This window comes from Spea bombifrons, chromosome 10 (assembly GCF_027358695.1).
Source record: "Spea bombifrons isolate aSpeBom1 chromosome 10, aSpeBom1.2.pri, whole genome shotgun sequence".
Lineage (NCBI taxonomy): Eukaryota > Metazoa > Chordata > Amphibia > Anura > Pelobatidae > Spea > Spea bombifrons.
In genome coordinates this window covers 22,109,279-22,131,158 of record NC_071096.1, presented here as the reverse complement: position 1 = coordinate 22,131,158, position 21,880 = coordinate 22,109,279, and positions in this window count along the sequence as shown.

Here is a 21,880-nt window from a genome sequence, read left to right as displayed (position 1 = left end):
ATGAATTAACGGGTTGTTTTTTTTCTCCTTTTCTGTTTCAGGACGGGAGGGGGAGTGAGAGACATGGTTTCTCACTCCCCTCCCCGCGATCCCCCTGCACCGATCACACTGTGATCTCTATGCAGGTCCTCACAGACTTGCACAGAGATTGCAGCGTCTGTGCCTCATCGGAGGACAGGATATCCCCTGCAGGGGATATCCTGTCCCCCGATGAACTTCCGGGTTATGTCAGAAGTGACACAACCTGGATGGGAATGCCTGATCGGGCATTTGAAATGTAAGAGCTTTCATGATCGGACAGCAGAAAGCCGGCGATGCCAGCTTCTGCTGTCAGTGGGGAGTCCAGGCTGTCAAACAGCCTGATCTCCCGTGCAGCGCCAGGGATGTGTCCCTGACGCTGCATGAAGGGCTGGACGTCCCAGTACGTCCATAGGGGATTGAAGGGGTTAAAGAGAATGGGTCCAACTACAGATCCTTGAGGTACCCAACTGGTAACAAGACCTTGCTCGCAGAGGCGTATCTACCGAAAATAGCGCCTATGGCAAGCACTGAAATTGCGCCCCTGTCCAAATATCTAAAACCCATTTATTAGCCCCTGCCGCCCATATATATATAAATATTAGACCCTGCTGCCGATAGCAGGTATAGATCAACACACAAACCCCGATCAATTGAAATTCACTTGTGATCTCAGCACTGAAGGTATATATCAAATCAACAGAATCAGACATACAAATCCTATATTTGCAGGTATACAATAATAATATATGAAACGTAGCATCGCAGGTATAGGTCAAATAAATACATGGAAACAGCATTGCAGGTATTAATCAACTGAATAAGACATATTAACCCTGTATTTGCAGGTATACATAAATAATGTATGGAAACATAGCATTGCAGATATGGATCTACAGAATAACACAAAAACCCAGCTTTGCAGGTATAGACCAATTGGAATTCACATAAAAACACGGCATTAAAGGGTATATTTAAAACCCCCTAAATTACAGACATAGATCACAGGTTGCACACCCCAAAGCCAGCCCTGGCGTCCACACTGCCCGCATAGAACCTGACCAGCACCCAAATTACACACACATAAGATTTGCCATCTTTGTCACCAAATAGCCCAGCACAAGTCAACTTTGTCCCCAAACAGTCCGGCCTGTGCCATCTTTGTCCCATATACACCCTGCCTGTGCCATCTTGGTCCCCAAGGCTCAAACCTCCTGCTAGTGCTATCTTTGCCCTTCCACAATTATACATCTATGATACACACAAACACTTTTACAGTCACTCACTAATTCACACTTTCATTCAGACAACTCATCCACACATTAACTCATGCTCTCCCTCATTCAGACAATTCATCCACACATTAACTCATGCTCTCCCTCATTCAGACAATACATTCACATATTAACTAAACTCTCCCTCATTCACTCAATGCATGCACACTCTCTAACCACTCTCATTTCCTTATCACTCTCTAACCCCTCTCCTTCCCTTATCACTCTCTAACCCCTCTCCTTCCCTTATCACTCCCTAACCCCTCTCCCTCCCTTATCACTCTCTAACCCCTCTCTTTCCCTTATCACTCTCTAACCCCTCTCCCTCCCTTATCACTCCCTAACCCCTCTCCCCCTTTGTAGTTCTCACCTTGAGGTCCAGCGACGGGAGCACGAGGCTTCTGCCTTCTTGCACTGCTGCGGTGCCCGCTGCTTCACTGCTGAGCCCCTTAATATGACGTCATATTTCGGAGCTCAGCACTGAAGCAGCGGGCACCAGCGAGCGGCTTTTTAAACGCTGTTGCTCGGCGCCCCTCTCTCTCCTCTGCATCAAAAAAAAAAAAAAAAGACAGCGTTTAAAAGCCGCTCGCTGGTGCCGGCACCGGGACGGAGGCAGAGGCCTTGTGGAGGAGAATGAGGGGCGCCGAGCGGTTGCTAGGCGCCCCTCTCTCTCCTCCGCATCAAAAAAAAAGACGGCGTTTGAAAGCCGCTCGCTGGTGCCGGCACCGGGACGGAGGCAGAGGCCTCGTGGAGGAGAATGAGGGGCGCCGAGCGGTTGCTAGGCGCCCCTCTCTCTCCTCCGCATCAAAAAAAAAGACGGCGTTTGAAAGCCGCTCACTGGCGCCCCATACCCTAGATACGCCTCTGCTTGCTCGGAATAAACTCCATTGACTACAACCCTCTGTTGTCTGTCACTCAGCCACTGCCTAATCCATGCTATTGGGATCCAAATTTAGAGATTGCAGTTTATTTATATGTGGGACAGTGTCAAAAGCCTTACTGTTATCTACATATGCAACATCTACTGCACCACCTTGATCAATTACTTTAGTCACCCAATCAAAAAAATCAATAAGATTAGTTTGGCATGATCATCCTTAGGTAAACCCATGTTGTTTTTGATCTTGAAACCCATGTGACTTTAGATATTCAACAATCCTATCCTTTAACATAGTTTCCATTAATTTCCTAACTACAGATGTACGACTTACTGGCCTGTAGTTGCCCGACTCCTCCCTACTTTTTTGGGGCAATGGGCACATTAACGGTTTTCATAGTATATCCCCAAGCTTTTTTGTTTTTTTTTTTGTTTTTTTTTTAAATAACTTGGGGTGTTTCCATTCAGGCCACATCAACGTATTTGTTGATTGTTTAGAAAGCTGGCATCATCAATAACTTATATAGCTATACAGATCCATATATATATTTGCATCTTAGCCAATACCTGCTTAGGCAAACCTATAACCATCTGAATTAATTTTGGGTCTTCAACAGGGCCGGCCGAAGACTTAACGCCACCTGGGGCGAAGTTTAAAACGCCGCCCCCCCCGCCGACGCCGGGGGGGGCGGCATTTTAAACTTCGCCGACGCCATAATCTACGATCCCCCCCCGGTACTTACCTTTAAACAGTCCTGCGGCGAGTCTCCCTGCTCTACCACGGTGCCGGCTTGTAATGCTGAGCGCCGGAAATTGACGTCACTTCCGGCGCTCTGCATTACAAGCCGGGACCGAACAGGGAGACTCGCCGCAGAGGAGAGAGAGAGAGGGGCGCCGAGCGGGTAAGCGAAAACCACTCGGTGCCCCTCTCTCTCTCCTCCGCTTCAAAAAAAAAAAAAAAGCGCTTGGGGCGGCAAAGTGCCGCCCCTTCTAAAGTGCCGCCTGGGGCAATTGCCCCAGTCTGCCCCATTATAGGGCCGGCCCTGGTCTTCAAATTATATCTATCATCACAGCCATTAGACCACATTTTGGAGTGTATATGGGAAAAAACTCACGGTTTTGAGCCTTTTGCAATAAAGCTGCTGCTTCTTCTTAGTGTGTGAGTTTTTCAGTTGATATAGCGTGGGCTAACCTCATTCTTTTTTTGTTTACCATTATGAAAAATGTAATTAGCCCTATTTAGACTCATTTGGCTTCTATGTATTGTAAGAACACAGTCATTTAATATAGAACACTGTGTTCACAGGAGCTACAAAAGTAGTGAAAGGAAACCTCTGCCAACCCTGTTGCTGCAGACTATGACTCCCATAAATATCAACCAGCCCAGAGGCTAATAGAGAGGCTATACCTCAGTTTCAATGTTATAATCCATTGCCTTATTCAGAGTACAGAATCATAAATAAGTAAACATTTTCACTATACAATATTAATTTAGATAAACACACTTCCATATTAAGTTTATATATATATATACACGTATGTATGTGTGTGTGTGTGTGTATATATATATATATATATATATATATATATATATCCTGCTATTATTATTATTGTTATTAATATACTTTATTTATAAAGTGCCGACAGATTCCGCAGCGCTGTACAAAGAAATATAGGTTAAATCTAATTAGCATTCAGAACACTTTACGTTGCAACATTGCTAAATATAATTTTTCAATAGAAAAACACTTTTTGTTTTTTTAAGTTGCTCTTTCAAATATATCAGATTAACAAAGAGTAACTCTAGAATGTATATCTTATAAGTCATATATTTTCTTTAAAATCAAAGCAAATCACCAAATCAGTGTTATCTATTATATTTAACAAAAATACGAACACTTTAATTTCAAACTATTTATGTAGTGCAGAATTCTTATGTTGTAGATTTTTGTAAACTCAGCAGTAGTAACAATAATAAAAAAAAGCTAAACTTACGTCTTCCTTTGAGATACAACATTGATTGGGGGCCCCAGTTCCTTGACATTAATTTATTCTAGAAATATAAACATAAGACTTGCGTGAACCATTTAAATCACAAACGATACAAATCTAAACCTATTATGAAAATTCAGAGTTACCTTAGGAGCAGATCCGGATTCGGAAGCAAGAAAGATGAAAGCACATGTAAGGAGCAGGGCAGGTTTTCTTAGCTAAAAGAGAAATAAAATAAGGAATAATTTACAGAAGTTAACATCAGCATTTCTTAATGTAAGACAAAATGTCCCCAAAACTGTTTTTTTTACCATTATAAAAGATCTTGTTGACTAGATGTGCGTGACAGCTCTTTTCTCATCAGAAGCTTCAATTTCCCAGGGTGCTCCTAATGAAAATAAGTCATGCACACCCTTCTTAGAATATGATCTCATTCTTTGAGTAATGTAATTTTGATGTAGCTATTTGAAATAACAACACTATGCATAAAATGAGGGAATTAAGTTTATCAATAATGATTACAGCAGTGGAACAGTATCATAATCTTTTCTCTAGGAGTGCATAATACCACTATTGTCCAGTGTAAATCTCCAAAGTGACATTCACCCAAAAAAGAGATGCTGCTTAATGAATATAGACAATTAGCCACTGAGTGGTAAGTGATATATGTTGTGCATAGGGAACTAACAATTTTGACCACTCACTAAGAAAGTGAGTGGTCAGTTGAGTTAAACGTTACTAACTTCTTCAAAGCAATTTGAATAGCCACACTTAATTTGAAAGTATATTTGGAGGTTAATTTTGTGAGTTGCAGACAAGAGCATGTACGTTTAGTGGAAAACAAATAAAACAAGAATTGCTCCCTACTGCATAAGCAATTTGGCAATTTGGTAGAGGCAATTAAATAACCCTCTAGAATGTTGTCACGAAACAAGGCTCCAAGGAAACAAGGTATAAAGATGTCTCCAGTTCCAGGCTCCTGGGGTAAGCCTTTGAAAATAAATCTTGCATGGTCGCAACAGTCGAGAAGCGTGATTAGCCTTTGTGAGGCAGACCTACAGGTAGAGCCACTTAAGATAGCCTTGAGATGCAAGGAGATTCAGAAACACTGAGCTTCATTTCAGATGTTTTATATAGGGCTGGACGGAGGAGTGTCAGTGATGTCAGTGGGAGGAGTTAAGTCCCACGTTGCTAGGGCAATGTTACATAGTTACATAGTTCATAAGGTTGAAAAAAGACCTACGTCCATCAAGTTCAACCCTTCTACCTAACCTTCCTATTCTTGATCCAAAAGAAGGCAAAAACCCTAATTAAGCTACTTCAAATTCTCCCTTCAGGGGAAAAAAATCCTTCTTGACTCCTAGAGGCAATCGGATTTCTCCTTGGATCAAGAAGCTCTAAAATATTGTTATTCTATTTATATCCCTGTATATCATGCCTTTCTAAGAAAATATTGGATAACACTACCTCCCTTGGAAGTGAATTCCATACCTTAATTGTCCTTGTAATGGGTTGCTTAGTTAGGGTTATAGATACCCTATGAATCCTTCGTCTGTCCCTCCAGGATAGTTTCCAGCCTCAAAAGGCTAATAGATGGATCTTTGTCTTAGATCACACAAGTAGTCACGACCACCATGATTGTGAAGAACAAATGGAACATTTTATTGTTGTAAAACATAGCCTTATATATCCACATAATTGAATTAACATTAATAAACAGGTACATGTAGCCGACCCAACCTTTAATCCCCTTTGGCTACTGAATATCGTCCTGACAGTAATCCTGTTAATGGGATTTGTTAACACAATGGAGTTCCTGCTTGAGCCATGTTTGTTTGGCAGCCAGGCTGGAGCCATCTTTGTCTACCTTGGGGCCCTGTATGACAGGTCATTCTGTCACATCACTTCCCCCTTTTGGGAGAGCCAGACCCGGGGTTACTGACACGAGTAAGTTCGGGGGTGGCTTACAACTTCAACAATAACAAAACATTCAGGGTAAAAGTTATACATCCAGTTGTCGGGATAGTCTGTCAGCATTCTGGTTTTGCCTCCCGGGGCAGTATTGTACAGTAAAGTTGAAGGGTTGGAGTGAGAGACTCCACCGTAACAAACGTCCATTGTCTCCGCTTACCCGGTTGAGCCAGACCAGGGGGTTGTGGTCTGTAAGAACGGTGAATTCCCTTCCATAGAGGTAGGGTTGAAATCATTTGAGGGCCCACACGAGTGCAAGGCACTCTTTTTCAATGGCTGCATACCCTACCTCCCGGTCCAATAGCTTGCAACTTTGGTATGCTACTGGGTGCTCTTCCCCTTGGTCGTTAACCTGGCTCAATACAGCTCAGAGCCCGAATATGGAGGCATCTGTGTGAACCAGAAAGCGACGGTTAAAGTCAGGAGCTGCTAAGACTGGGGCTTTTCCCAGTGCAGACTTAAGTTGGTTGAAAGCTTGGCTGCACTCTGGCGACCACAGTATTGTCTTGGGCCGGGCTTTCTTGGTGAGGTCTGTCAGGGGCTTAGCTATGGAGCTGTAGTGGGGTACGCACTTTCTGTTCCTAAGAACGCCAAGACTTGCTTTTTGGTCTGTGGCACCGGCCAGTGGACTATACTGTCTATCTTGGCAGGGTCGGGTTGCTGTTTCCCCCCCCCCCACTCGGTGTCCTAGGTACTGTACCTCCCCCATACCTAGCTGACATTTGTCCGGTCTGATTGTCATCCCTGCCTGCTGGATACGGTCTAATACTTGCTCCAAGTGCTGGAGATGTTCCTTCCAGGAGCTGCTGAAGACCACTATGTCTTCCAGGTACGCACATGCAAGCTCCTGCAGCCCCTCAAGGAGTCGATCTACCAGCCTCTGAAAAGTAGCAGGGGCGTTCTTCATCCCAAAGGGCATGACCTTAAACTGGTACAGTCCGAACGGGGTGATAAACGCTGACTTAGGGGCAGCGTCTTTGGTCAGAAGAATTTGGATACCCATTTGGCCCCGGATAGTTTGTCAGTTTGCCGCTATATCTGCAGGTCTTTCGTGGTACAGCTTGAGGGCATTTATATGGGATACACGTTTGACCTCAAGGTGTGCCCCTTTTGCTACCATGTACGTGGTGGTCCCTTTCTTGGCGACTACCTCGTATGGTCCTTCTCAAGCTGTCTGCAGCTTATTCTGTCGGGTGGGGCGATGTAGGAGTACCTTCTGCCCTAGCTGTAGTTCCCAGGGGCTAGAGTGGGCATCGTAGTACTCTTTCTGTCTTTTCTGTGCTATTCTGAGATGCCCCTGTGGTAGATCCATGAGCTTGGCCAGCTTGTCCCTAAGTTCTACCACATAGGTGACCACCGGGGTCTCCTCGGGATCGCCCTTTCCTTTTCAAAATTTTCGCAGAATGTCCAGGGGCCCACGTATGGGTCTGCCATACAGTAACTCAAATGGTGAGAACCCTGTTGATTCCTGTGGAACTTCGCGGTAGGCAAAGAGGAGATGGGGAAGAAACCTTTCCCAATCGGTGTGCTGGGCTATGAAGACTCGGATCATCTGTTTGAGTGTTCCATTAAAGCGCTCACAGAGTCCATTGCCCTGGGGATGATATGGGGTGGTGTGGAGGGCTTTAACGCCGCAGAGCTGTAGCAAATCTGAGAGGAACTGGGTGCCTTGGTCGGATAAAACCTCTCGGGGAAAGCCTACCCTATTAAGGCATCAGCTACCGTTTCAGTGGTTATGTTGGGGAGGGCTACTGCCTCAGGGTATCGGGTAGCATTGTCGACCACTGTGAGGATATACCTCTTACCAGACCTGCTTGGTTTAGCCAGTGGTCCTATGAGGTCAATCGCCACCCTCTGAAAGGGTTCGCTGATCAGGGGTAGGGGATTTAGGGGCACACGGGAAGAGTCTCCTCGTTGTCCTACCCGTTGGCATAGATCACAGGTGCGGCAATATTGTGCAACATCTTGAGACAATTTCGGCCAGAAAAATGTTTTTGCTAGCCGGCGACGGGTCTTGGTACTACCTAAGTGACCGGCTAAGGGGGCAGCATGAGCTAGGGCGAGGAGGGGAACTCTGTAAGGAGCGGGGACAACTAACTGTAGGGGTGTAACAGTGTGGGGATCAGAGGTGTCTTCTAAGGGTGACCGGTACAGGAGCCCATCTTTCCATAGAATGCGGTCCTTGTGCTTGCCTATTTCCCCCGTGGCAGCCCTAGTACGGTAACGTTGTAGCGTGGAGTCAGACAGGAGAGCCTGCTTGAACACGTCTGGATTGGGCCAGGGAAGGGAGTCACTCAGGGGTGGGGGGTCAGGGTCAGAACTTACTGGGGTCCCCTCAGTGCGTGCTTGGGCTCGGGTTACAGCAGAACAGGCGGCTGTGATAGTGAGATCTGGATTGCGAGGTACAAAGCGGCTTTCTAGCAGTCCCAAGTCACTGCCCAGGAGCACATCGGTGGGGAGTCCGTGCATAATGCCCACATCCCGGTATCCATTTTCTGCACCCCAGTCCAAGTGGACCCGTGCCATGGGAGTTTCATGGACTTGTCGCCCTGCTACTCGAACGTTGATTTTGTAATCCAGAGGCTCTATGTTTTCCAGTACTCCAGGTTGTACGAGGGTGAGGGTAGCCCCAGTGTCCCTCAGACCCTCGACCTGTCTCCCGTTTACAAGGACCGGCTGATTATTATCCATGTTAGGCTGTTGTATGAGGGATACATCCTGGGTATAGCCCCAAACAGGGGTACAATCCTCAGTTGGGATAGGGTTATCAACAGGGTCAAAAGACATCAGGTCCCCAGTAACCACAGGGGGATGGCTCACGCAATGAGCCTGCCGGGGTAGAAAGGGAGTTGTGGTGCCAGCATAGCGAGACCCGGAGGGAGCTGGCCGGGGACATAGGTTTGGGCAATTCCGCTTGATGTGCCCCGACTGCCCGCACTGAAAACATCCAGTGGCAGGCTTAAGGATCCAGGGGGGGGGCGCATAAGAACGTGGGACGGGGGTGGATAACAGTCTCTGGGGTCCCGGGGCAGGGGAATGTGGTTGTGCCATTGTAGGGTTTGGCTGGGTAGCGGGTCAAGGGTAGTGAGTACGGGTCAGAGGGCGGCGGATGTCCACATATTTGTCTGCTAAACGAGCCGCCTCTTCCACAGTGGTAGGGTCATGGTCTCTTACCCAGTCCTTGATGTCTCCGGCTGCCAGTTGAAAAAATTGCTCCATTAAAAATTGCTGGATCACTTCTTCGGCTGTGACTGCCTCGCATCCCTGCAGCCAGCTGTGGACTGCCCGGCTCATCTGGTGTGCCCATTCCACATGCGTATCTTTAGGACTCATGCGTTGTTCACGGAACCTCCGGCGGTAAGCCTCGGGGGTGATCGCATACCGTGCCAAAAGTCGTTGTTTGACTTCAAAGTAGTCCTTACTGTATTCGTCGAGTATGGCACGATACGCCTCAGCGGCTCTCCCCATGAGCTTCCCCGCTAGGACAGGTACCCAATCTCGGTCCTCAATGTCATGGAGCTTGCACTGACGTTCGAAGTCCTGCAGGAAGCCATCGATGTCGCCCTTCAGGTCATCAAATGTCTGAAAGGACTGATGGGTAAGGTTTAGTCTGTTCTTGGTGCTTGTGCTCCGAACTGATGGAGAGTAACCACAGCTGCTCCCGCTGGGTTGGACCCGCAATTCCTCTGCTCTTTCCCTTTCTGCTGCTTGTGTGATGCGATCCACCACCTCGAAGGGAGGGTTACCCCATAGTTGGCTAGCCTCCTTTTCACCCTCTGGTCGACCACATCATGTTCCTCTGGAAGGGGAGGCATATGACCTGTCGAGAAGCTGGGTATCATACCCTGGTCCAAGGGGCTGATCGGTCTTTCGTCCTCCTGATCTAGGTTTACCAGGGCTGCGATCAATTCACTCTTTTTCATTCCGGCAGTTTCTCTGCCTCGGCCGGTGTTATGAAAATGATTTTCCTAATTTGTGATTTACGTCATAGACAGCAGAATGACAGCAGAATTAATTTAATATAAAGGCTGAACTATTGACCTACTGGTCAATAGTTGTCCTAGGATCCCACCAACAACAACAAAGTTGCTATACAACCTATCCTAGCCTGAGGCGATAACAGCCAGTTCTTGTGTTATTGGTGTTGTTTAGTTACATATAGGCAGAGGCACATTTTGTTTTATTCACATGTGTGTAGGTATAGGATGTGTTAGTGATTCTGGTTTGCATGGTTACAACGGAAATATTGTACACCTTTCAACTGAAAAAACTGTTACTAGTTTACAATTGATACGGTTGCTATTTACATAGCAACCTATCAATACTATAGTAAAAAACACCTTAAAAAGAACCATACACCATGTGCTAGGGGGAACTTCAATCCAGGGCTTGATGGTGCCTGGATCCAGAGGGCTTCACCTGTTTGTAAGCGCCCTGGGTTATAGACCGGAATCCTTCCAACGTTTCATCAAGTAGTCGTTATGACCAACGGAGTTCCACTTGATATTGTTTTGCTGGGTTTCTTCATCATCTCTGTAAGCTGACCATCTACCGAAGCTAAGTATTATTGTTATGTTATTGCAATCTGTTAAGACTGGTGTGTGATTTTAATTCTGCTGATCATTAAAGTATAATTACCATTCACCACAGTATTTAAGTATTTCTCACCATATGATCGACTGGAATACCTCATATTATATACCATTTGTATATCAAGATACAGAGTGTATATAGATTAAATAAATTTTATTGTTGTTATTAAGGTTCCCTGATTACCTTAATTAAATAATTTAAAGTTAGAATCAGGCCACAACAATTGGCGTAGTCGGCAGGATTCACAACAGCCGGCCAGTAGGTCCTGCAGGACTGGTACGTTGAGGACCCGATAGTTATCTGCCATCCTTCTTTTTTTTGTATTTAAGTTTATTATACAAAACTGATTATGATAAAACAGACATCAACCTGTTTTAGCAGGAATACACATTACAGTACGACTTCAGTTTACGGAAAGCTCAGTAGAAGCAGTGTACAATTACATTCCCAGACATGGCACATATGGTTAGCGCTTTAGTGGAACATAACCTGGGGGGCCGAGGAGAATGAGGCTAGTCTTCAGCCTCTAGACTGTCCTTGAGAGAGTAGCCTCTCAGCAGGCTATGGATATGTAGAGTAGAACCAGGGCATAGTCCAATTGTAAGGGACGGAGCTGTCCCACTTTTCCCACTTGAGCTGCCTCCACAGGGGCAGCAGGAAGAAGCTAGACATGGAGTTTCCAGCAGAGCCTTTCACTACATCTCTGAGAGTCCTGCGCACGCAGTTGCACACAAAGAAGGTCCTCAGCATCGTAGGAATGTCAGGCACTCCTTTGCCTCCCTTGCCGGGTTCCTTGTACATCACTGCGCGCTTTACTCTGTCCATTTTGGAGCCCCAGATGAAGTGGAAAACTTCTCGGTTGATGGCTCGGTGAATGGTGACCGGCAAGGGCCAGGCCTGAGCCACATACTGCAGCACGGGAAGAATCTCGTTGCGCAGCACCAGCACTTTCCCTTGGATGGTAAGGTCTCTGAGGCTCCACAGCCCAAATTTCTGCTTTACTTTGTTGAGTCTCTCCTCCCAGCTTTTCAGGGCCGCGCCGTCTCTGCCGAACCAGACTCCCAGGATCTTTAGGAAGTCGGTTTTGACAGGAAACGGGATCGGCTCAGAAGTCAGGTCCCACTGCCCGAACAGCATGGTCTCAGACTTCCCGCAGTTGACCTTTGCGCCTGAAGCTCGAATGAAGTCCTCCCACATCTGGACGAGCGCTCTCACCGACCGGCGATCCGCGCAGAAGATGGTCACGTCGTCCATGTAGAGCGAGCACTTTATCTCCTTCTTGTCTCTGCCCGGCACGGTGATCCCTCTGATCTCTGGATTCCGTCTGATGCACTCGGCGAAGAGCTCTATACAACAGACAAAAAGATGAGGTGAGAGAGGGCAGCCTTGTCTGACCCCAGAGAGGACCGGGAAGGGGTCAATCTTCCAGCCGTTCACCAGCACCGAGCTGCGGATATCAAGGTACATCAGGTTAGCGTAAGAACAGAACATCTTCCCCAGCCCAAACCTCCGCAGTACCTGACCCATAAAACCATGAGACAGTCGATCAAATGCCTTCTCTTGGTCAAGGGTGACCAGAGCGGCACGGACGTTGTGGTCCTTGATGTAGTAGATCATGTCCCTGATGAGGGCCAGGCTGTCCGTGATCCGGCGCCCTGGGATGCCGCAGGTCTGGTCGGGGTGGACGATCTGCCCGATGACTTTCTTTAACCTGGTGGCTAGTACCTTGGCGAGGATCTTGTAGTCCACGTTCAGGAGAGAGATGGGACGCCAATTTTTCAGGTCGCATCTCTCCCCCTTCCGCTTATACAGGATCATGATCATTCTCTCTCTCAGCGTGGGTGGCATCCTGCCCTCCACCACCATCTCCTCGTACAGGTCGATGAGGTCCCACAGCGTTGTGTACAACTCGACTGGGAGACCGTCACTGCCCGGTGTCCTGCCCTCCCTGAAGGATTTGGCGGCAGAGTGCAGCTCCTCCAGCGTCAAGGGGGCGTCCATGGCAGCACGACCTGTGGGATCAATGGTGTTAGTGATACCTGACAGGAACCGTTCAGCAGCCTCCGGGTCTGTGTCTTTGGGGGAGTAGAGATCTCGGTAGTAGTCGACGACCACTTTCTGGACCTCCTCCTTCCCCTGTCGTACCACGCCTTCGCTGTCTCTCATTTCCGTCAGGGCGTGTGGGTGGAGTGGAGCTTCCTGAAAAAGAAAGAGTTACATTTCTCACCCTTCTCCAGGTTCTCCACCTTGGAACGGAAGACAATTTGCTTGGATTCCTCCTCAAAGTGCCTTTTCAGGCCCTCCTTGGTCTCCTCCAAGTCCCATCCGCACTGTTGGAGGTCCAACAGGGACTGCAGCTTGCGTTGCAGCCGTCTGAATTTCCTCTTCCTCTCACACGCCTGCAGTCTTCCTTTAGCCTGAAAGAAAGAGCGTAGCTTTACTTTAGTAAACTGCCACCACTGGGCTACAGTGGGGAACAGATACTTGGTACTGACACAATCAGAATATACATTACGCAGCTCATCCACGATTTCCTGCCTCTCTAACAGGGCACAGTTCAGCTTCCAGGAGCCTGGACCGGGAGGAAACCCTTTGCCCAGGGCACACTGGAGCCGAACAGCCCTGTGGTCTGAGAAGTAGCAGGGCACCATGGAGCACTGCTGACGCTCTACCACTCGAGAGGTGAACACAAAGTCTATCCGGGAACGCACAGAGCCATCCGGCTGGCTCCAAGAATAGTTCACGGAGCAGGATCTGCCATCCTTCTGGGACAGTAAGAAGAAGGTTTCCACCGCTTGCCACCAGTGTAATGGGTTGCTTAGTTAGGGTTATATATACCCTATGAATCCTTCGTCTGTCCCTCCAGGATAGTCTCCAGCCTCAAAAGGCTAATAGATAGATCTTTGTCTTAGATCGCAAAAGTAGTCACGACCATCATGATTGTGAAGAACGAATGGAACATTTTATTGTTGTAAAACATAGCCTTATATATCCACATAATTGAATTAACATTAATAAACAGGTGCATGTAGACGACCCAACTTTTAATCCCCTTTGGCTACTGAATATCCTCCTGGCAGTAATCCTGTTAATGGGATTTGTTAACACAATGGAGTTCCTGCTTGAGCTATGTTTGTTTGGCAGCCAGGCTGGAGCCATCTCTGTCTACCTTGGGGCCCTGTATGACAGGTCATTCTGTCACAGACCTCACTGTGAAGAATCCCTTCCTTTGTCGTCTATGAAACCTGTGCTCTTCCAGTCTCAGAGGGTGACTTCTATGTAGCCGTGTATCGCGGCTACCAAGCCTGGAGAGAGGTAAGCAGCGGTTTCTCTGTTTTACGGGAATGCGGACGTGACAGTGCCCCCTTCCAATACGCAACCTCCGGGTGCGTGCAGGAGCTGGTTTGTGAGGATAAAGTAGGTGAAAAGGTCAGACACAAGTGGGAGCATGGACATGATGGGCAAGTTCCCAGGAACGATCTTTGGGCCCATAAAACTTCCATTAGATAAGGTATTCCAACTTTCCCTGCCATCATCTGGAGTCCAATATCTTGTGTACTACATATTTCTCTACGACATCAACAATTATCGGAGTAGGCACTGTTGGTGTACGACAAGGGAAGGGGTCCACTATCCTTTGATTGATAAGGCATATGTTAATGATCTTGAGAACAGGAAATGGACCAATGTGTTTTGGACCCAATTTCTTTGATGGACAGGAATGATTAATGTTTTTGGTAGAGAGCCATACCTTACCACCAGGTTTGTACTTGGGAGTGGTGGATCTATGACAATCAGCCTGTTTCTTATATGATTCTTGGGCTCTTAAAAGCCCTCTATTTTAGGGTCTGAAATTGTAGATTCAAATGAGAGAGGTGATCAAAACCTCTGGGCATGGAGTAATAACTGTAATAACATTCTGGTGGTGTAAGTTTGCGGGAGTAGTACACCACTGGATTTAGTTGGCTCATCTCCTGGTGATGTCGGATGCGTCAACCTGAAGATGAAAAGGTTGGGAAGTATCGGGTTGGTACGTTTGGACTTGGCACCATTCATCACCAGGCTTTTTGTTGTTTTCAGCCTTGTTTCTAGGTTTGGTTAGTTACTTTTGAGCACTGATGTACCATTGCTGTATGTTATTTCATTTGCTCCTTTTTACTTTATCGCTGTGGTCATCCTTGTGTTTCTTATTTGTGCCTTCATATACATACGTATTTCCATCCTAGTTCCTGTAGTCCTGTGCCCTTGTTATTATGTACCTTCCTAAATGTGTCTTGGTGCCGAGATGCTATATTATTATATATATATATATTTTTTATATGTATTTAAATCATATTGTTTAATAAAGATTTACTTTTTCTTTACGTGCTCTCCTTGCAATAGCTTTTGGTGTTTAAGTATCGGGTTGGATCAATACAGGTGCTGTGGTAAATCTTTTTTTAAGCTGATTGACGGCATGCTGGGCTTCTGGGGTCTATTGAAAAGACGTCGCTAGGTGAGTAAGCTTGGTGATTGGTGCGATGATCTGGGAGAAATTTCGTATAAATTTCCTATAATAATTGGCAAAGCCAATGAAGCATTGTACAGTTTTTTTTTTAATCTGTAGGTTCGGGCCATTCCAAAACAGCTAAAATCTTTTTAGGGTCTATCAAGATATTTCCTGGAGTAAGAATGTAGCCGAGGAACTCCACAGTGGAGGTTTCAAATGTACATTTTAAACTTCGACGACGCCATTATTTACCCCCCCCCGGTACTTACCTTTAAAGAGTCCTGTGGCGAGTCTCCCTGCTCTGCCACAGTGCCGGCTTGTAATGCTGAGCGCCGGAAATTGACGCCACTTCCGGCGCCCAGCATTACAAGCCGGCACCGAGACCGAACAGGGAGACTCGCCGCAGAGGAGAGAGAGAGGGGCGCCGAGCGGGTAAGCGAAAACTACTCGGCGCCCCTCTCTCTCTCTCTCCTCCGCTTCAAAACGAACAAAAAAAAAAAAAAAAACGCTTGGGGCGGCAAAGTGCCGCCCCTTCTAAAGTGCCGCCTGGGGCAATTGCCCCAGTCGGCCCTGGGTCTTCCATTCATCACCCTTGCGGACTAGATTGTATGCGGACTAGATCTTGGTGAATATTGTAGCTGTCTTTATATGCTCAAGTAATTCCGGTATCAAAGGAAGAGGGTAACGGTTCTTAATAGTTATTTTATCGAGTTCCTGATAATTCACGCGGGGTCGGAGACTACCATATTTCTTGCCCGCAAAAAAATTTCCGGCACCAGCAGGAGATGTAGAGGGACAGGTAAGCCCCTTTTCAAGGTTTTCTTCAATATAGGTTTTTAAATGATGCAATTCAGGTTCTGAAAGGGGGAAAATATGTCCAAACGGTATAGGGGCACCAGGTGGAAGTTCGATGGGAGTAGTGTCTTCTGGGTGGTAACTGATCGGCACCTTTTTTTATCAAATACATCCTGGTATTGGTGGTAAGGTTCTGGGATTTCAGGTGTAAGAGGAGGTGATGGTCTCTCTTGGGAAAATAGCCGGGAGGTAAGGGGGCAAAGACGCTCCAAAAATAGGAGGTAAAAGACAGGGAACTCTTATTACAGTTGATGAAGGGGTTATGCAATCTCAACCAGGGCCATCCAAGAATGATGGGGAATAAGGGAGATGGAACCAAGTCAAAGCTTAAGTCTTCAATGTGATTAGCTCCCATCAGGGTTTTAATAGGTTTTGTTTCTTCTACTATTGGTTCGGCGGAACGGGGAGTACCGTCGACCACATGGATGTGTACAGGATGCTTCTTGGGTTGGATTGGAATTTGCAGTTGTTCCGCCAGTTTTTGATCCAAAAACAGCAACTGGCTCCAGAGTCGATCATGGCTGAAATCTGCATGGAGTGATTAGTCCACTGTAGGAATAAGGAGAAAGACACATGAGGGGAACCACCAGTAGCAGCATAGCTCAGGCAAGTTAGAGGTCGTCAAGGGCAAGTGCATAGGGTTTGGCCGGGCTTCCCACAGTACAGACATAGATTGTTGGTGCGTCTGTGTGCTCTTTCTGCATCAGTCAGGGGCCGACAGGTGAGACAATCTCATAATCTCAGATCGACCCGTATAACCAGGTAGATCAGATCTTCGAGAGAAGGGGGTATGCCTACCCGAGGCAGTTCATCCTTAATTGCTTCTGACAACCCCAGACGGAACTGATCCAGGCTAATTCCATGTACTTTCAACAGCCAGTGTACGGAATTCTGCGACGTGGTCTTTTACCTTGCTTCAGAGCACGTGAGGCGACTTAAGTGGAGGAAGCCTGGAGTGGGTCATCTAATAAAACATCCATGGTGTGACGAAATGTGTACCAGGTATCTGGTTGGTGTGTAGAAGGTGGTGTGCCCAAGTCTCTGGTGAAATAACAGTCCGTTCTTTACCAAAATCAGAGGAATGTGTTCTTGTTTGTGACGGGAATTGGCAGGAGGTAATACATCAGTAATCGGTATTTTGCTCGGCCTCTTGTAAAATGTCCAGGAAGTGGTATCTTAGGCTCTGGAGTGGCTGCCCCATCGGGAGGTTGGAATGGCATAGGTGGTATATGAGGTGCCATTGGAGGGTCAGGAGCAGCGGCAGATTGCAGATAATGTAACTGATGCTGTAGATCGGTCTGGCCTGTTTGCAAATCTTGGACCGATTGAGTGAGTGCTGAGATCTGTCTGTGATTGCTTCAGTGAACCCAGCAGGTTCCATGTATGGCTCAATGTTTCTGTAATGATGGTACTCACATTTAGCTGCAGGAACCCATGCAGAGGGATTCACACTTGCTGGGGGTAGTACACAGAAGAGAGAACTGATATTATAACAGGACTCTCAAGCTACAAGCATAGGTGACCAGCAGTAGACACGATGACCGACCTGGATCAGGATACCAGATGGAAGGAAAACCAAAGGCTGAGCCAAAATAATCAGGATGCCGGAATATAGGATAATCCATTCAGCAGGATCGCGGACGTGACAATGCCCCTTGCAATGCAACAAAATAAGAAATAGTCCTATTTACATTAAGGCACAAAACAATCGCTCTTAGCATTATGAAAGCAGATGTTGCATTTTATGTAGCCTTATGGTACAGACCATAAATCATTTCCACCAACCAACCTGTAATACCAAAATCTTAGGAGCTCTTTCAGGCTATACACACCATACCAAAATGTGGGCCATCCAAGACCTCTAACACCCAGCCAGCTAATCTTCACCTCCGCGGAAAAGGAAAACTAAGTTGTTGACCCGAACTTCAAATTGATGCCCTACCTTCAGCCCAAAATACATAGGAATGTCCTACTATCCATACTAAGCAGTACATAATATTTCAACGAAAGCAAATGATGACAAACGAATATGTCGCTACACTGAATACCACCCACAATCATAACTCTTAGTGAAATTAGTGACTATTCTCATACCTAAGTCAAATAAAAAAATTAATTTAATCATGTATAGCTGCTTATGTAGCAGTCTTTTTTAGACAGGGAGCAATCCCGAAGGACAAGACATTTGGAGACAGATCAGTCCCACTATCCAATATTTCAGGACAGCGAGAGGAATTTCCCCAACCTACACGGGTTCCCCAGTCAAGAAAAGAAAAGCCATAAGATATCCAGAGGATCAAGAGGACAGGGAAATAAACTAACATCTAAAAAAGAACATAAAAAGAATGAAATAGTTAACCTATCAAAGCACGAACTAAGCCAAACGGAACTGTCTTTTTTGAACAAAGGCCTGAAATTTGCACCAAACAGAGGACCTAATAGCTTCCATTTATTTATGGATGCCCAGAAATTTTTAAGGAAACTTACAATCAAAAGATTTTTCTTGAAAAATGAGCACACTAATAACATAAAACCCCCAGAAGGAGATCACTTTATACACACATCTTTAAAACCTAGGTCAAAATTCTTTCCCCAACAGGATAAAAGTGTCCATATTGAAGTATTTACAGATATGTTGCTTAAAGAATTCAATGAAACAGAACAAAAGAACAAGTGACAACACAATTTGACCAAAGTGGAACAGGAAAGTCTAAGGGCCCTAAAAAACAATAAACAAATAGTAATTAAAGCAGCTGACAGGGGAGGGGCCACGGTTATTATGGATAGAACCTACTATTTAAACGAATCCCTACGTATCCTAAATGATGAAAATACTTATAAAAAACTCCATACCAACCCCACAAAAACATTCCAAAAAGAATTGAGAGTACTGTTACAGGAAGGACACAACAACAAAGTTTTAAATAAAAATGAGTTTCATTTTTTGGACACAAAATATCCAAAAACACCAATCTTTCTACCGAAAATACATAAAAATATGACAAGCCCTCCGGGACGTCCAATTATAAGCGGAATAGACTCACTAACTACCAATGTATCACAGTACGTGGATTTTTTTCTTCAGAAATATGTTACCGTGAGCCCTTCATATATAAAGGATACAACACATATACTAAAAACTTTGGAAGATATCACATGGGCGATGGACTATATATGGGCAACAGTGGATGTCACTTTACTATATACAGTTATCCCACATGAATTGGGTATAGAGACCATCAGGAATACACTAACTCTAGATACTAATATGGACACATTACAGAGTAAATTCATCACTGACTGTATACATTTTATCCTTACACATAATTATTTTTCTTTTAATGAGAATTTTTATCTACAGACATGCGGTACTGCCATGGGAACCAGATTCGCGCCGAGCTATGCCAATCTCTATGTTGCGGATTGGGAAGCGAACAACATTTGGAACAACAATCCGTTTGGCGCGAATCTGGTTCTCTGGAAAAGGTACATCGATGCCGTACTCATAATATGGCAAGGAAATATTGAAGATTTACAGAATTTTATAGTATATATTAATCAAAATAAATAATCTTAACTTCACATCATGTGTAAATAAACAACAAATAGATTTCTTAGATCTTACTCTTTTTATTAAGGATAATAGAATAAATACCAAGACCTTCTTTAAGCCCACAGATGGCAATGGGTTTATTGTTTTTTTTCCAGTCGCCACCACCCAAGTTGGTTTAGGAATATACCAAAGGGACAAATCACTAGAGTAAGTAGAAACTGCACGAACGAAGAGGACTTCATGACCCAAAGTCACCTCCTGCTAAATAAATTTAAAGAAAGGAATTATCCAAAAGATCTCCTAACAGATAGTTTACAAACAATAAAGAACAAAAGAAGAGAGGAATTTACAAATCACAATAAAAAACAAACTAATCGGGGGGCGTGATGACGTAAGACGCTAGAGGTGCGGCATCCGGAGTTCGCAGGCAAACAAGAGCTTTGTAGTCTCGCTAGGAACCGTCCGATGAGTGCCTCTATCAACCTGCAATAAATCTTTCCTCGTTCGTTTTCTTATCCTTTTTTTCCTTGAACTTTGCTCTCTCGGATGTTTCCTCTGTTGAATAGCCGTGGCAGTGAGAGCTTGTGACATTACACAGACGTTCCAGCTGAAGCTGCGGACAAACAGACGGCTCGAGTGGAAAGCGTTCTAAAGGATTTGGACCCTTTGGACCCTGGGCACAGTGAGTCTACGTATAACACGCTTTCCCTTGAGATGTTATAGTTATCTAGAGAGCTTCCTATGATTAATGTGTACAAAAATGAAGTAAACATCATAAAACAAAGACGATAATAAGAGACATTCCGGGCATCCAGACTTGTGAACGGAGGGAGGAGGGGAGGGGAGGAGAGGAGAAATCATGTCACAAAAGAGAACTGCTGAAGAGAAGAGGAAGGAGAGGAACACAGAGGCTAAAAAGGATAGAAAAACTGCATCAATATTTTCTTCGAATATAACAAAAAAATCACATACTACTATAAATGAAGATGACTCAATGTTAGCCACAACCACCTCTTTATTAGAAGGTTCTGAAGATTATTCAGATACACTCTTATTGGAAAAATCTACTAAAGTTCTAAAAGAGCAAGATGAACCTTTCTCACAAACTAAAATGCAACAATGCATACAATCATGCGCTGATCACCAATTAATTTTGATAAAGCAAGAATTACAAAATCACTACGAAGAAATGCTAAAAAAGATCACTTCCATTGGAGAACGCATAGGGCCTATAGAAAATAAAGTAGACAGACTAGAATCTGCGTTAAAAGATACAGCTATTAAATTGAAAATCTCAGAAGATAAAATACAAAAACTGGAATCATATATCACGGAAGATATTAATCGGCGCAAAAATATTCGAATTAGAGGGTTATTAGAACAACCTATATCCTTAGACCTTATGGCCCAACTCATGCTACTCTTCCACGACATGGGTATTGACAAAAATCATGAAATTTCTCTTATAAAAAGAGTCTATAGAGTCATGAAGCCACCACAAATTTCTGCACAATCCCCAAGGGATGTAATCATACGGTTTTCTACGCTCCAAGCACGACAGAAGATATTTCAAGCTGCAAGATCTTACAACACGGAAAATGATAGTTTCAAAAATATAATCTTCTTACAAGATCTATCAAGAAGCACTAGACAACTACGATCTCAATATAAAGACTTTACTCAAATATTACGAGAAAACACAAATCAGATACAAATGGGACAATGCATCTAATTTATTGGTATCCTTTGAAAACCATGTAATTACTTTCAACTCTATAACAAAAGCTCAAAGTTGGTGGGACTCTATTAGTAATAAGTAATTTATTGTTCCCTTTTATATGAATTATCTCACTGATTTTAATTATGTTTAAGAAAGATGGTAGGTTAATAGCACTTTAAATTTTTATAAGTTAAATTATTATCGCACACAGCGAACATAAACTATTTTAGTGAATGCACCTTAGACACCATTATAACTGCACTTTATTCAGGTAAGGTGGTATGATAAATGCACTTTTATTCTTTATTAAGGCCAAATAATGAGGCCAATTGGAATTGCATATTAGTATTTTATTTTATTTATTTATTTATTTTTTTATTATATGAATTTATTTTATATAAAGGGAATATAATTTATTTGAGGGTAGGCACTTTAATAGCACTTTATTTAAATACGATGCACTTTAGATATTATTAAAATTGTATTCTATTTATGGTATTATGGTAAAGGCACTTCAACCTTCCTAATATAAATTTTT